The following is a 16483-nucleotide window of genomic DNA, read 5'->3' as shown; positions in this document are numbered from 1 at the left end:
TGGGGTGTCAATAAACTATATGCGAGGATTAAATTTGAATAAGTGTCCAAATCTTTGTTTGGGGTGTCAATAAAAAAATCGTAAGCACATGGTCTAATTGATCTAATGTAAGCATGGCATTGTTTTACTTTATTACAATGAACAAATTCTAATACAGTCAAATTAGCTCAATAATAGTGTTTTTGAATTTTACAAAATGAGATAGAAGTTTTTCTACTAAGTGAAGATCATAAGTACCATACATAAAAATCTAAGTGATGATATTCCTAGAGCATTTACTTATATATCACAATGGAAAAAACTATCCTACCAATAAAATGAGAACTAAATATGCTTTTTAAATACCTACTGTGTCTCACTTATTGAGAAGAAGTTGATCAACAAAGTCTAACATTGCCCCTTCATGCTCCTTTGTAATAAGTGTAGCTATATGCTCTAGTGCGGGGCCTTCTATCAAAAGCTTCTAATTTGTAAACATAGAATCATCTCATTGCTTTGTGATTCCAGTCTATGAACCGATTTCAAGATCCCCCTCAGAAAATCTTGAACACATTGATTCAATCTCATCATGTAATTATTTTAAACTTGGAACCATTGCAACTGTCTTTCGTTTGTTTGCAAGAGCCATTCTACATGCACTTCCCAATGCAAATACATCAAAATATACTCATCCTCCCTACAAAAAGATTATGTAGTTGTAGAAATAACATCTTTCATCTTTAGTAATAGTCTGTGTGCACTGGTTTGCTCTTCATGTCTATTTGAGTCACCATTATGACTATCACTATTGCCAGAAGTATTCAAAATATATGGTCTATGCTCCAAATATTGGTAGCAATGATTGTCCATGAAATCTTTCTCTTTGCTCACTAATACATGTGCCAAAAAAGTATTGAATGATCCGTCCACATGATCTCTATTAGGAGGGTTAATATCCACGCTACCATTTGCCATCTTGTATTTCCCAGTTACCCTCTCTAAAGCACTCTCTAAGGCTACAAGTTGCTTGAATGTTACAAATGTGATGAGGACAAATTGTGCACGTTCAACATCTAGTTTTAACAATCCATGCAACATAATCTCAAACCTGTTGTTTGAGCTCCATGCCATGCTACGAACCCCATGAACTGCATCAATCACCATTGTGCCAATGGTAATTGGTTTCTTGAATGTGTTGCACATGAACTCCATCCCTTCCATGTCTGGCGCGCCTCATGATTCTGACAAAACGAGATTTTCATCAACTTGACTTTGACAATAGATTTATGAGGTGTATGTACCTCCCCTTCTACTCTTATAATTATTCTCCTCTCTGAAATAAAAGAAAGATCCTGTTTTACCCTGTTTTGGCTTAGAGAGAGAAAATATTCTAGAGAGAGGTTATTCAATCTTTAGATATTTTTGGATGAAAAAATATCTCTTCTTAGTAAAATAAATTCCCCCGAAATAGAAGTTCAAAAAGAAATTCAGAAGGTGCATTAGGAATAAATTATAATTTGTTCAAAAGGCCTTAGCCTAAGGGTCCAGATTTTCTGAAAATTTTAGATTAAGGTTCCCAGGGGCCAATCAGATTAATCTAAATGTAGGGAGGAGATAAATTGAAGAAATAAAGAAAATCCCCCCAAAAATGAGTAAATACTCACATAAGATGAAGAGTTGACTAAGGACAAGGTTATTAGTTAAAAAAGAGATTTTTAGAGGAAATGATGCATTTTTGACACCTCGATGTGGGGGATTTTCCCTCATGAAGGAGGCGCCTATTTCACATGTGTGGTTGATTTTTAAACTCACAAATAATGAGATATTTTCATCTCTCCTCTCTCTTGCTTCAACTAGATCCAAAAAGTAAACTAAACTACCCTAAAAACGGTCAAAAATTGACCAAACTGATCTGAAAAATTCTAGAATCAGTTTGCTTGGTTAGAGGCTCACTTTTTCCTATAAATGAAGCCTCCCCCTTTGTAAATGGTTAATAGTGTTTTATGCACTGCTACTCTACTCCACCCCAGAGCCAAAAACAGTGAATTTATTGATAATTCATTAGTTTTTGACCTTTTCCTCTTCAAAAGAATTGGTGGCCACTCTTGTTGCAAACAAGAGTAGATCCCTCAAACCATCAAGCCAAAGGAAAGCTCACAGAAATTCATGTAAGCTAGAAATCCTACTTTTTCTTTATTTCTTTTAATGGTTTTCTAATTTTTGTTTTCTTTAAAATGAAAAAATGATGTTATGCCTTGTTGGAAAGGCTTTCCCCCTCTCTTCATTCTTAAATTCAACCTTTCTTTATCCTAGATAAGTAATCAATTTGTTAGAATTAAACTTTTCATATTGTTTCTCTTTAAAAGTGAAATTTGATTAGTTTAGAATGCTTTAAACCATTTGGGACAATTTTTAAGTAACTTGAGGATAGAAAAATTTTAAAAATGGCTAGCCATACAAAGGAGGTTATGGCAAAATTTTCTTAAATTTGGTGAAATAAGTTTTATCTTTTTAATATTCAAGAAGAGCAATCCCCACCTCTTGTGTATTCTAAAAGTGTTTTTTTTATTCTATGCATAGAAAAATGCATATTAGAAATATTTTTATTATAAAAGTGTTATTTTCATTAGAATTAATTTCTATGCAGAGAAAGATGCATATTGGGAATATTTTAATTATAAAAGTGTTACTTTTATCAAAATTGATTTTTATGCATAAATAGATGCATAAAAGAATTTTTTTAAAAATTATAAAAGTGTTACTTTCATTAAAATTTAATTTATGCATAAATAGATGCATAAAAGAATTTTTTTTATTATAAAAGCGTTACTTTCATCAATTTTGATTTTATGCATAGAAAGATGCATAAAGAAATCTATTTTTATTTCAAAAGAGTTATTCTCATCAATTTTGATTTTATGCATAGAAAGATGCATAAAGAAATTTATTTTTATTTCAAAAGAGTTATTCTCATTGAAATTGAATTTATGCATAGAAAGATGCATAAAAGATTTATTTTTATTTCGAAAGTGTAATTCTCCTTAAAATTGAATTTATGCATAAATAGATGAGAAAACAAATTTTTAAAAAAGTGTTATTTCCCACTAAAGTTGTTCTTATACATAAATAGATGCGTAAAGAATCTTTATATCAAAAATAAGAATTCTCTTACATTCTATAAATAGATGTGATAAGATGTGATATGAATCAGATAGATGAGAATGGATGTGATGAGAATAGAAGTGACGAGAATGTGAGGTGAATAGATGTGATGAGATGTAATGCGAATTAGATAGATGGGAATGAATGGATGGATGGATGTGATGAGATGTAATGCGAATCAGATAGATAGGAATGAATGGATGGATGGATGTGATGAGAATGAGAGGTAAATAGATGTGATGAGATGTAATGCAAACTAGATAGATGGGAATGAATGGATGGATGGATGTGATGAGAATAGATGTGATGAGAATGAGAGGTAAATAGATGTGATGAGATGTAATGTGAATTAGATAGATGAGAATGGATGGATGGACGGATGTGATGAGAATGAGAGGTAAATAGATGTGATGAGATGTAATGCGAATCAGATAGATGGGAATGAATGCATGGATAGATGTGATACGAATAGATGTGATGAGAATGAGAGGTAAATAGATGTGATGTAAATCAAATAAATGTAAATGAATACATGAGATGTGATGTCATGTGAATCGAGATGTGAATAAATGATAAGGGATGTGAATGAATGTGATAACCTATGAATCGGGATGTGAATGAATGATATAGGATGTGAATGAATGTGATAGCATGTGAATCGAGATATGAATGAATGATAAGGCATGTGAATGGACGTGATGGGATGTGAATCAGGATGTGAATGAACGATAAGGGATGTGAATGAATGTGTTAGCATGAGAATCGGGATGTGAATGAATGAGATGTGATGTGAAATGGATGTGATAAGATGGGATGTAAACTGGATAGATGTTAATGTATGTGAAGTGATGGATATGTGGGTAGATGCAAGTGGATGAGATGTATGGGTAGATGCAAGTGGATGAGATTTGATGAGGATAAATGAGAAAATAAGTGATGAGATAGAAAAAGATGTGATTAGATGAGAATGGGAATACTTATGAAATGAATGTGGATTGATGTGGATAGATGTATGGAAGATGTGGATTGATGTGTGGGTAATGTGGATTGATGTGGATGGAGGAGTGGATAATGTGGATTGATGTGGATGATGTGGATGGATGTATGGATGAAGTGGGCACAGTGGGCGATCGTAGGTCTGAAGGGGACAGACAAAAGGCGCTATCAAGGTGCCGAGTGCAGAGTGATGGGTGAAGGGCGATGAGAGAGGGTAGATAGGAAGTTCAAGAGGTGGTGAATGGCAACCAGAGCGGATTCGCAGATAGCTTGAGGAGGTCTGGCATATAACCCAGGCGGTGCAGTGAGTTATTGGTCGACGAGAGGGTGGCATGGATAGCTGGGGGGGAGCCTCAGGACTAAGTTCCATAGGGTCTTAAAGACCCTTGTCAGGTGACATCAATGGATGGCATTGATCGAAAATTACGACACCTTTTTTGGGCTGTCCGGATAAAGTAAACTAGGTCCACTAAACTAGGGCGAGTAAACTAGGGTCAATACACTAGGTTACTAAGCGATCATAGTTTACTTCCTAGTTTACTAAATGGAAATAGTTTAATTCCTAGTTTACTAAGCAATCATAGTTTACTTCCTAGTTTACTTTCTAGTTTACTAAGCGGGCATAGTTTACTAAGCAATCATAGTTTACTTCCTAGTTTACTAAGCGAGCATAGTTTACTTGCTAGTTTACTTAGCAAATCATAGTTTACTTCCCTAGTTTACATCCTGGAATGAGGGTGAATTTGGGTTTGGGACTTAGAAAATTTTGGAGCAAGATGTTATGTGCAAAAGAGGATTTGAACTCAAGACCTTGGAAACATCTTACCACTACATTATACCTTCAAGCAATGAAACCATGTAGTTTCAAGCCATTATATTCTATGTTTTTCACCCCTAGTTTACTGGCCCTAGTTTACTTTATCCAACGGTCCAAAAAAGGTGTCACAATTTTGATCAATGTCATCCATACATGTCGGAGGGTTAAGGGGTGAGGTGGATGTTGTGATGGGAATTGACATGGAGAAATGTTTGATAGAGAGATGAGGTTGAGTATGGAGAGGATGGCCGCAAGGAAGGGTGGAGGTGGAGATGGAGGGATGTCTGTGAGGGGGGGGTTGGGGTTTGTCGAATGGCCGTGAGGGGGAAATTTGGTGGACCAGCGAAAGGGGAGGGGTGGAGGTTTGTTAGTGGGTGACCCAAGGGAAGGTGACGGATCGTGTTAAGAGTGTGGTGGACAGCCAATGGATATGTTAAAACCCTAAGATCTCTCTAGATAATTGTTATGCATAAACATGCATAAATCAGGCATAAACTCAACCACCCAACCACCCCCGAGCCCAAGGAATGCACACATGAATAATAATGAAATACATAATACCTCTACCTTGATTCCCATACCATCAAGAGGTATAACTCCAATCCAATAGCATGTAGCTATAGTGTGAAATGGTAGATGAGTAGACATGAACCTCTACACAAGAGACCATAGCCCAAGCCTCCAAGCCTCCAGGCCCCCTTGAGTGTGCCCCATTCCCCTATTATATAGGAGGGCCCTCAAGTGACTTTTGACTTTCCATTCCCCATGTGTGACCCTTGGATGCCTGACCCTAACCTTAAGCCTTAAGATTAGTCCTAACCCATGCTCCACTAGAGCTTGTTCCCATGCTCCCATGCTCCACTAGAGCTTGTTCCCATGCTCCCATGCTCACAAGCCTAATGTGGGTTAGCCTCCTAGTATATGCACACATAATGTGTATATAACATAGCACACATAATGTACATATAACATACTTCCCCTCTCTCAAAACATTGCACTCTTGCAATCAAAAGAAGGAGAACTGCACTGAACAATCTCAACCGACTCCCAAGTCAAATCCTCAATTTCCCTATCTTTCCACCTAATTTTAACCTCAGGGATTAGTCAACTACAAAGTTTCCTCTCCCTGAATTCAAGTACCTTATCAGGTTCATGTGTTCATGTGGAACATAGGATAATTCATCAACTTCAAAGAGTTCTTGAGGAGTAACTATGTTATCCTCACCTCCTAGTTTCCCTTTCAATATATTGATATGAAAGACTGGATGAAGTTCAAATGCAACCGTGTCAATCCGATGTATAACTCAAGATGGACCACAATATCTAGGAGATAAATTCGAGCATTTTCCCATTGACAAAGTCTGAAAATCTTTAGGAACATTAAAATAAACCAACGCTCCTGGTTCAAAAGACCGAGATGAGCATCCCCTATCAGCATAAAGCCGTGCCCTATCATGAGCACTCCTGATAGAATCCCGAGCTTCGGTCAGCATTTCCTGCATATCTCGCAAGAAATCCCTCGATGCATCAAGCTCGATGTCCTTAAGACCGACATCAATAGGTGCCCTGGGTTGATACCCATACATAAGTTTGCACGGACTAAAAAATAATAGCCGTAAATTTAGAACTGTTATAGGCAAATTCCATCATTGGAAGATATTTTTTCCAATATGATGATTTCCTAGAGACATATACACGAAGCATATACTCTACAATCTGATTCATACACTCTGTTTGCCCATCAGACTGTGGATGATCAGAGCAATTCACATTCAAAGTAACTTCCTCGTTGTAAACCATTCGGAATAAAGTAAGAAAACATGGCATTATAACAACAGAAACCAGGGATTCATCAGCACCCCGACATATCCACATCTGCATATGGAATAATCGACGTCTCGAGTTACCCATATCAACATAGAGAATCATCAATGTCTCGATGAGTTACATATGTCCATCCGTAAACCTATCAGGTTGATTGTGTAAATCACCTAAAGTACGGAACTAGAGAAAGAAATGCCAACAAAGGAAGAATCCGAATTTCCTTATCCGAACACAACAAGATAAACTTGTTTGAACTCTAAAGAAAGAGATTTCAACAAGTGAAAATGCCGATGAGATTACCCTCATCAAAACATGCAGGCTATAGATAAAAGATGTTTATCTAGAGAATGCCTACTATAACTTCTAGTGAATTTAGAAAATAAGATTGTCTTTGAATGTTGAGATCAACATGCTAAGTGATGTAAACAAAGCTATAATCTTGAGCCCAAATTATCCCATAAGATAGGGATCACTAGCGTCCCATACCACCATGATACCACCCATACATAAATTAACAATTTAAAACTAGTATGCCGTCTAGGAAAATACGAATAAAATCCTGTGTAAAAGGAATAAGATGGCCTTATCCAGACTTTCACATACTAAACCTGTCTCTATATACTTGAGACTACATCAAGGAATAACTCCTTCTGAGTACATCATTAGAAAATAAATTGTATTATTGGCGCCTTTCTAATGATAACTACCCAAAACACAATAAAGTTAGGGTAGAAAAATAACTCACCTAGATATATAAGCAACTAGGTATCCGAGTTGGAATATATACAAGAGTATAAGAAATATACTCCAAAATTATGTGTAAAAAATGAAGGCAAATGCTACCTTCAAAGCACATGTAATTATTCAAAAGATCAAAAGATCCTTATAAAACCATGGATAAAAGCATAGAAGCTCCTCAAATCCATAAACACCATAGTTGATCATAAAAATCAATGCATACCATCTAATGGACATAAATCATGCAAAAAGAAGCATTTAAATTGGTGGCCAACTCATCAATCTGGAGTATATGAACATTGTGTTGTTCAAATAAAACTCCAAAGTAAGAAAGTGAAACACATGTGTGTAGCACTCAATAAAAAACCCCTAGACACAAGTGATCTAGGCAGAACCTAATGAGTCCATATAAAACTTGGAAAACATCCAATAAAAATCCACCAAAACAAACCGATCAACTAACAAGAAATTAAGCTTAATGTAAACTTTAATAAGTGCAAAATAAATTATCATGGAAAAGTGTCAAAGGTGACACTACAAGGGATCGGGCTCATACCCGCGCTCTTAGCCGCTAAAAATGACTTGTGAAAAAAAGTAGCGGGCCCGTGTATCAGCGCGTGTATAATCGCGGCCAGAGACATGCGTGTAAAACCGCGTGTACAGTACCTCTCAGACGCGTGTATACACGGGTACGTAGCCGCGTTTTTTTATACAGACGCGTTAATACACGCCGCTATACACGCTTCTTATTATATTAGACGCGCTTATACACGGGTGTATAGCCGCATCCTGTTCAGTTCCAATGTCCCAGACGCGTTTTTACATGCGGCTATACACGCATTTCTTTAATTTAGATGCGCTTATACACGCGTTATTGCCAGTTTATACGCATTAATACACGCGTAATTTCCAGGGTATCCGCGCAGATACACGCAAGTTTTAGTAGTTTTGACGCGTTTATACACGCGAACAGAGAGCAAAAAAAAAAATCCAGAGAGTGCTATTTGGTGCCTGAATACTGTTCCAGCATTCCAGCACCCAATAGCACTCTCTGGTTTAGGGTTTTTGGTGCATTAGACCATCCCATTAGACCATATTCCACGAAGAACATATGCACGAGGGAGATTAAGACAAGAACGACATGAATGCATACATTGTCATTACACGATTCAAGACAGACATGAATGTAATACTATCGATCAATCAATTCAATATTACTATCAAAATTTCATACATGTATACAAGGGAGTCCATATCTCGAAGTAGCCCATGGCTTGAGTTTACAAAAAAATATATACAATCACATCCTAAATATGGAATGTGATACTACAAGTCTGAGTACTACTCAGACCCAGATGATGACTCGGTGCTCCCCCCATGCTCAGATGAGCTCACATCGGTCGGAATGTCCGAGGAGTAGTGCTCACGTCCACCCTCTGCAGCGGCGGCCGGTGGATCATCAGCAGCTTGTGCCTGTTCAAGTAATATATAGTATATAAGTATATATATATGCAATTCAATAAACCAAAACCATTCGTTACGAATTTTCAAGTACCTGTCGACCGTATGGTCTCATGGCCAACTCAAACTGCGCGTCCGTAATACGTCCCTCGGCTCTGAAGATGGCCCACGTGTCACGTCTGCTATGCCGGTGAGCATACGCAGTATCGTGGGTTGTGGGCTTCCTCCCCGTAACCCGTCGCTGTATCATAATCAACACAATTTGTAAGATTAAAACAATTCATAGAATCAATGAATTAAGTAAACAATCAAATAAAGTGGCAGGATACTTACGAACTCTGCCTCCCATGACTCGACGCCGCCAGATCCGAAATGCGAAGATCCAACGGTCTCCATCTGGATCCGTCCTGCCTCCACATGCTGCCTGCTCTTCACGCCACCCTCTGCTCGTTTCTTTGCCTCCTTCCACTCGCGTTTGTGCGCAGTGGCAGGTTTCTCGGCAGGATAGCCACCCGCAGCTACATTTAGCCGGTCATCGTACGCGAGTTTTTTAAGGTGAGATCTTTTATTACTTAAGATCTCCCTTATTCGCGTCCTTCCCCATACATCCGAGAATGTAGCATGTGGGGGATTGGGGTACCGACTGTGTACAGCCTCTATCACCTCCCCAACTAATCGGCTATTTTGATCTTTAAATTTAATAAAACAATTTCTATATGAGTTTGATACTACCCCACGCATGTACTCCATTACCTCCCTCCCCCTCGCATCCATCACTATCCCGCCCCTATCCGTCACATCATAGCAAACCACTCTCTCCATCTCTCTCATCTCCTCCTCTTTCGAACTGTCTCCTCTAACTCTTCTCCCTCTATCTCCTCTCTCACCGCGTGCCCTACTACCTCCCCCACCTCCCCCACCTCCCCCACCAAAGCACCCGCCGCATCCTCCACTCCCACTCTTCCTACTGCTGCGGGTGGAGTCACGACTGGGGGATTGTCTACGTGACGGTGGCTGTGAGCCCTGACGTGACGGTGGCTCTGAGGGAGCACGTGATGGTGGCTGTGAGGGTGTACGTGAGTGTGTCTGGGACGAGGTATGTCTCCTCGGTGGACGTGGAAGAGGAGAAGCTGCATGCCGTCTCGTCGGACTCGGAGGAATAGACGGCACTGGAGTGCCCTGGATACTCGCGGTAGGGGTATAGACACCAGGCAGGGAAGGAGGGGGATGGGCATACATATACTCTGTAAGCTCAACCGGACCAGGTTGGCGCCCAAAGTGATTCATCATCTCCATCAACCAATTGCTGTACGCAAATGGATCGGATGAAGAACCTGGAATATCCATAAAGAACCTGCAACAAACATCATCATGCACATCATGGGCTGTCTCTTGACTCACACATTGTCATTACACAAGTCAATTGCCTGCAAATCATGAAATCTGAAACGCCGCAGTTTTCTGTCTGCAGAAACACGTGTATACACCCGTCAAAAAACGCGTGTATACACCCGGCCAAAAACGCGTGTATATACGCGTGAAAAAACTCTGCAGACAGCTTACACGCGCTTCTACACGCGTTTGTACACGCGACCTGCGAAAAAAATTTCTCGAAAAGACCGACCCCCCGACAAAGACAGAATGTCCTTATAAAAGGACCAGCCATTGTCGCCCCTGTCAGGATGCAGCAACCCAATCGTGTGCAAAAAGACAAACCCAAAGAGCAAAGAGCAAAGTAAACAAATCTGACAAAAGAGACAAGGCACAGGACAAAGTCACTCACCTCTGAAAAAGTGAGTCCTCTCTGCTCCTTCTCTGCTCCCTCCTTCTCCCGTGTGTGTGCTCCTTTCTCTGCTCCCTCCTTGCTGTTGGAAGAGGCGAAAACAGGCAAAAACGCATGCACTGTTGATTTCTAAGTTCAAAATCTATATTTGGGGAAGGCGGGCTATTTTTAGTTTAAATATGCAGCCGCGTTTACATTCGCGTTTATGAACGCAGGTATATTCGCGTGTATATGATTTTAGCTGCGTTCATACACGCGTTTTGCAAAAATTAGCTGCGTGAATACACGCGATTTTTAGGAAGTAGCCGCGTTAATACACGCAAGTTTTAGGATATAGCCGCATCAATACACGCAATTTTGTGCTTTCATTAAAAACATATAATGATTTTGTGTTTTCTGATTTGTACACAGGATGTCATCAACCTCTTCAAGCAGTTCTGGGGAAGATGAGACAATGCGTCATCGTAATCGCGATGTGTGGTTGGGACAACGGATCAAATGTATGTGTAATCGATGTCAAGGATGCATTGTACGAGCATGTCGAATTACCTTGAATCACATCTCCATGTATGGAGAATGGAATCAAACAGGTTTAGAGGTGAGTAGATGTAAATTGATGGTATTCAAATGACTCATGGTATCCAAATTAAATTAATAGAGTTGTAACATATAATTTGATAAATTGAAGTAGGATGCAGTACCACACCCTAACATGGTACCCTACGCACGACGAGAGGTGGGTGGGCACGTTCGTCTTCCGCCTGCACCATGGATTATATCAAAGAAAGAGGAGAAGCAGGTAAAGCAGGCCATCACCACTTTGCGTACTCCCACTGGATGCATGAGATCATTGAAGGGAGCCTTTACAACCACTAAGAAAAGAGGCGTTGAGCAACTATATGGGTTGAAGTCCCACGATTGGCACAAGATGCTTCAAGTAAGTGTTTTCCAAGTCTTGTACGTACGTTGAAATTAAATTTTGTAATGCCATAAACCATAAATGTGCTCTTATGTGCGCAGTTCATACTACCTACTAGCATCGACCATTGTGCGAATAAGAGTTTGAAAAATTGTATTTATAAGATGGGCGAGCTTGTGAGGTATGTAAAACCCATGCTCAGATCACCCTTCATTATACCTTGCAAAATGAACGTGCATGAGGTATAACGTACTATTTATTTATTTTTCAGATATGTTAGTTCCAAAGCAATTGATCCAGCCACATTGGATGATGCGCCTGTTGTGGCAGTGGAGGTGGTTTGTTTGGTAGAGGAGACTTTTCCGCGAACCATTCTCACAAGTCAACTACATCTCATTGTGCATTTAGTGGACGAAATTGCTTTATGTGGTACTGTGCATGCACGTTGGATGTTCTTCCTAGGGCGCTTCATGAAGACCTTAAAAGACTTTGTGAGGCAAAGTGCAAGGCCTGAAGGAAGCATGGTCGAGGGTTGGTTGATACAAGAGTCTCTTGTATATATTTCAGAATTTCTTGGTCAGGTGGACAGCTCTTTGCCACGACTATGGAGCAATGAAGAGGACTTGAGGATGACCTCTATTGTGCCTCAAGGAAAAGGACAGAGTAAAGTAATTGACAGAACATTGATTGATGATCTCAATTTCACTTGTATCCTTAATAGTGATGTGATGAGCAGATGGGTTACAAGATATGAGGATGCAAAGACAAAAAGGCAAGCAGAAAGAGCTCTCTTTCGGAGGCAACATGGCTCTCGGAAGGCGTACCCTAAGCATCTAGCAACACTTCTGAATGATATCCATGTTGATTGGTTGCATGAGGAAATGGAGAGAGCAGAGAGCGACGAGGGGCTGCATATCACGGGGGAAGAATGGGAGTATGCACGAGGATGCATGTCAAAGGTACATAGAACTAATGTTTTGCATTAGTTGTAAGTGATTTGCTTTTAATATTTATTCACATTGCTTACACAAATATTGCTTCTATTTTGGTCCAATGCACTATGTTCAATGCTATATGGTGTGAAGGCAAGCATTTTCGAACACAAAGAATTGATGAAAAGAGAAATACACAAGATTGCGGTGTCATTAGTAGCTTTGAGGGAGCTAATACATCGATACCATTATCAATGGAGTACAGAATATCGATAGTGGAATAAATTTAATCGTAGCCTTACCAATTGATCAAATGGATATTGATGTTGATCGTTTGGCAAGGATGGATCTTATTGAAGATGAGATCGAACCCTAACCAATCCGTCACTGTATGTTCTAAATTGATGACATTTCTATCATCTCATATGCATGATTTATTTTTGAATATATTTCATTGTTGTAAATGCATGTAGTGGGATTGTGTAATGATGTATACTGTAATGTACTATGAGATGGTTTAAGGAAAATAGTTTTTAATTTTGTTAAGGAATTCAGTTTTTTTTCAGTTTTTCTCTGCCATGCGTGTATTAATCCGTGTACAGTGGCGTGTATTTATCCGTGTATAATAGCGAGTATTACCCCGTAAATATTATCGTGTATTTATCCGTGTATTACTGCGTGTATATAAACGCGTTTATACACGCGTTGATAAATGCAAATATACACGCGAACTTAAATGCTAAAATACACGCGCTCGATTCTATTCAAATACAAGCGCGACTATACACGCGTTCGTAATTTATCGCGTGTATGAAACGCGTGTATGGCAGCATTGTCTTGTAGTGTGAAACACACTTTGAACACAAATTATAGCCATCAAAAGAAATTAAGGAACATGTCCAAAAAGAATGGCTAAACAATGGTAAAAAATCATGAATACATCGTTTAGAATTAATCCAAACATAAATATCCATTAATACAAGGTATAATCGTATTAATAATATGTGAATAACTCGCATCTATCTAATGTCAGCACGAGAAAACGTACTTCAACATTAAATAACCCTCGAAAATATTAATTTCTCGTTTGAAAAGCCAAAAGGTTTCAGGAAAACAGAAAGCCAAAGGTTTTCCGGAAGTTGAAAAGCTAAGAATTTTCAAGAAGAAATTTTCAGAAAATTTTCAGGGATTTTTTTCCTCAAATCCCATATTTTTCAGGCTTTTTTCAAGCTTTTTTCAGAAATAAATTCAAAAGCTTTTTTTTAATAAAAAAACTCATTTTTAAAAAAATGAAAAATAAGCTTTTTTTGTAGCTTATAACCAATTTGATTTTTTTAGGGGAGGGGCGTTTTTTACCGCTTTGCACAGCCCCCCCTCCCGTCGCCTGCGCGTAGAGATCTGAGAGAGAGAGGGACTCTCTCTTCCCCCCTCTCTCCTTCCTTTCCTCTCCATTACAATCCTTCTCCTCCAATCTCTTCTCTCTCTCTCTGTTAATCAGAGAGATTAACTTAATCCATGATTAAGTTTTTAATTAAACTTTTTTCTAATTATAATTATCATTAATGTTTAAAAAAATCATTTTAAAGAGATTTTCTCACGGAAAAAAGAAGGAAAAATTAGATTTGAGAGGCGGAGAGAGTCCCACGCACATGGGAGAGCATCTCATGCATCAACACGCTGTCCCCTATTGAATTTCAGTAGAAATTGAATCAAAAAAATGCTCAAAAAACTCCTAAAAAATTAGGAAAAATTTCTAAAAATTCTAGAAATTCAGGGAATCCATTCTACAAAAATATCCACCATAAACTTTATGGTATTTTTGTAAAAAATTCCATTAATGCTTGATTTTAACCAAAAAAATAGGAAAAATTAGCATTAACTCACGGAATTTCCCCGCAACGTTGATTCGTCCATTGAATTGTAGTTACACACGTTCCAATCACCAAATCGATGATCCACGTGCAATTCATCAACACAAATCAATAAAAAATATTATTTTATTAGTAAATATTAAAATTTACTAAAAAATCAACAACAATTAAATAGAGATTTCTCTGATACCGCTGTTAAAACCCTAAGATCTCTCTATATAATTATTATGCATAAACATACATAAATCAGGCATAAACTCAACCACCCAACCACCCCCGAGCCCAAGGGATGCACACATGAATAATAATGAAATACATCATACCTCTACCTTGATGTCCCATACCATCAAGAGGTATAACTCCAATCCAATAGCATGTAGCTATAGTGTGAAATGGTAGATGAGTAGACATGAACCTCTACACAAGAGACCATAGCCCAAGCCTCCAAGCCTCCAAGCCCTCTTGAGTGTGCCCCATGCCCCTATTATATAGGAGGGCCCTCAAGTGACTCTTGACTTTCCATTCCCCATGTGTGACCCTTGGATGCCTAACCCTAATCTTAACCCTTAAGGTTAGTCCTAACCCATGCGCTCCACTAGAGCTTGTTCCCATGCTCCCATGCTCACAAGCCTAATGTGGGTTAGCCTCCTAGTATATGCACACATAATGTGTATATAACATAGCACACATAATGTACATATAACAGGATAGGACTTCATGAACATCCCATGGGAAAGGGAGCTGACGGACAGCCCTTGGGGAGGAGGGTTGGCAGACAGTTGCTAGGGAGGGGAAAAAAGGGCAAACATGCAAAAGTATTGGCAGGGAAGATCCAAGTTTGGGGTTGGCAGATAGAATATTAGTGGTAGAGCCGATGAGGGTATGGGGTGGATGCTTGAGAAGAGAGGAGAGAGAAGGATGGCGGCAGACAGTAGAGATCAGGGTGGTTAGTTTTTAGCAAGAGGATGGACGTGAGGTATGGTGAGGTGAGAGAGGATGACCGCCACATGGGTCGATGGAAAAAAGAGGATGACCGCCCCAGGGTGATGGAAAAAAGGACATCATCGAGATGTGTCCACGGTACACCAGCACATCCACCAAGATGGGTTGATGGAAAAAGGACATCCCCCAAGGGTGATGGAAAAAAGGATGTCTTCAAGATGTGTCTGCGTGCCATGACATTTGCCAAGATGAGATGGCCACTTGTGAAGATGGTGCTAGCCCTCCGCAAATGGGTGGAAGGAAGAAACCAAAAGAGCTTTGGTGGAAGTATGTCTACCAAGAGTGGATGGTAAAAAGAACGTCCTCCAATGTGTGAAAAATGACATCCTCCACATGGGTAAAAAAATGTACGTCCTCCAAATGGATTAAAAAGAACATCCTGCAAAGGAAGTCCTCTAGATAGCCAGGTGGATCTCGCAAAAGTGGAAAGGATGTCCCAATGGAGGGTAAAAGGGACGGCTGATGGGACAGAAAGAAGGGGGTAGTGGCTAAGACCTACGAGTGGGGAAGGAGGGGTTGACGGCCGAACCAAAGGCATACCAAAGGCATAGAGGAAAAATCAAGCTCTTCTTTTGTTTTGTTTTGTTTTCTTTTTCTTTTTTCTTTTTTCTTTTTTTTGTAGAGAGAGACTAAGAGATAAACCTACTTGCCAGGGTGGGTGGGGTTTGTGTTGGGTTACTGTGGGAGTTGATCTTGTGGCTCGTTTCAGACACATTGGCATGCCCAACTTGTAGAGCTAGTGATCGAGTGTTGAATGGTGGCATGGAGTGAAAGTAAAGAATCGCACATGGTGGGGTGACAGGAGTTGGCTGCTTGTGATGGTTGTTTTGGTACTCGAATGGGACGAGTGTTATAAGTGTGGTCGTTGGAGATAGGAGGTGGCACTTGCCTACTAAAGTGGTCAATGGTGCAAGAGGCTGTAAAATGGTTGGGAAGATAGCCAGGAGATGTGTAAGTATGTGTGGCAAGGATCAAGGGCGGCTCTGATGGCATATGTAG

General features: G+C 39.4%; 1 pseudogene; it reads left to right on the top strand.

Annotated features, from left to right (window-relative positions):
• LOC147606533 (uncharacterized) overlaps window positions 1-16255 on the top strand; it is a 29298-nt pseudogene extending 13043 nt beyond the window's left edge.
• Window positions 16256-16483: the final 228 nt, after the last annotated feature.

The sequence above is a fragment of the Cibotium barometz genome, chromosome 57 (genome assembly GCF_041138505.1).
Source record: "Cibotium barometz isolate CiBa-2024 chromosome 57, ASM4113850v1, whole genome shotgun sequence".
Taxonomy (NCBI): Eukaryota; Viridiplantae; Streptophyta; class Polypodiopsida; order Cyatheales; family Cibotiaceae; genus Cibotium; species Cibotium barometz.
The sequence above is the reverse complement of the archived record's forward strand: the minus strand, read 5'-3'. Positions and strand labels throughout refer to the sequence as shown.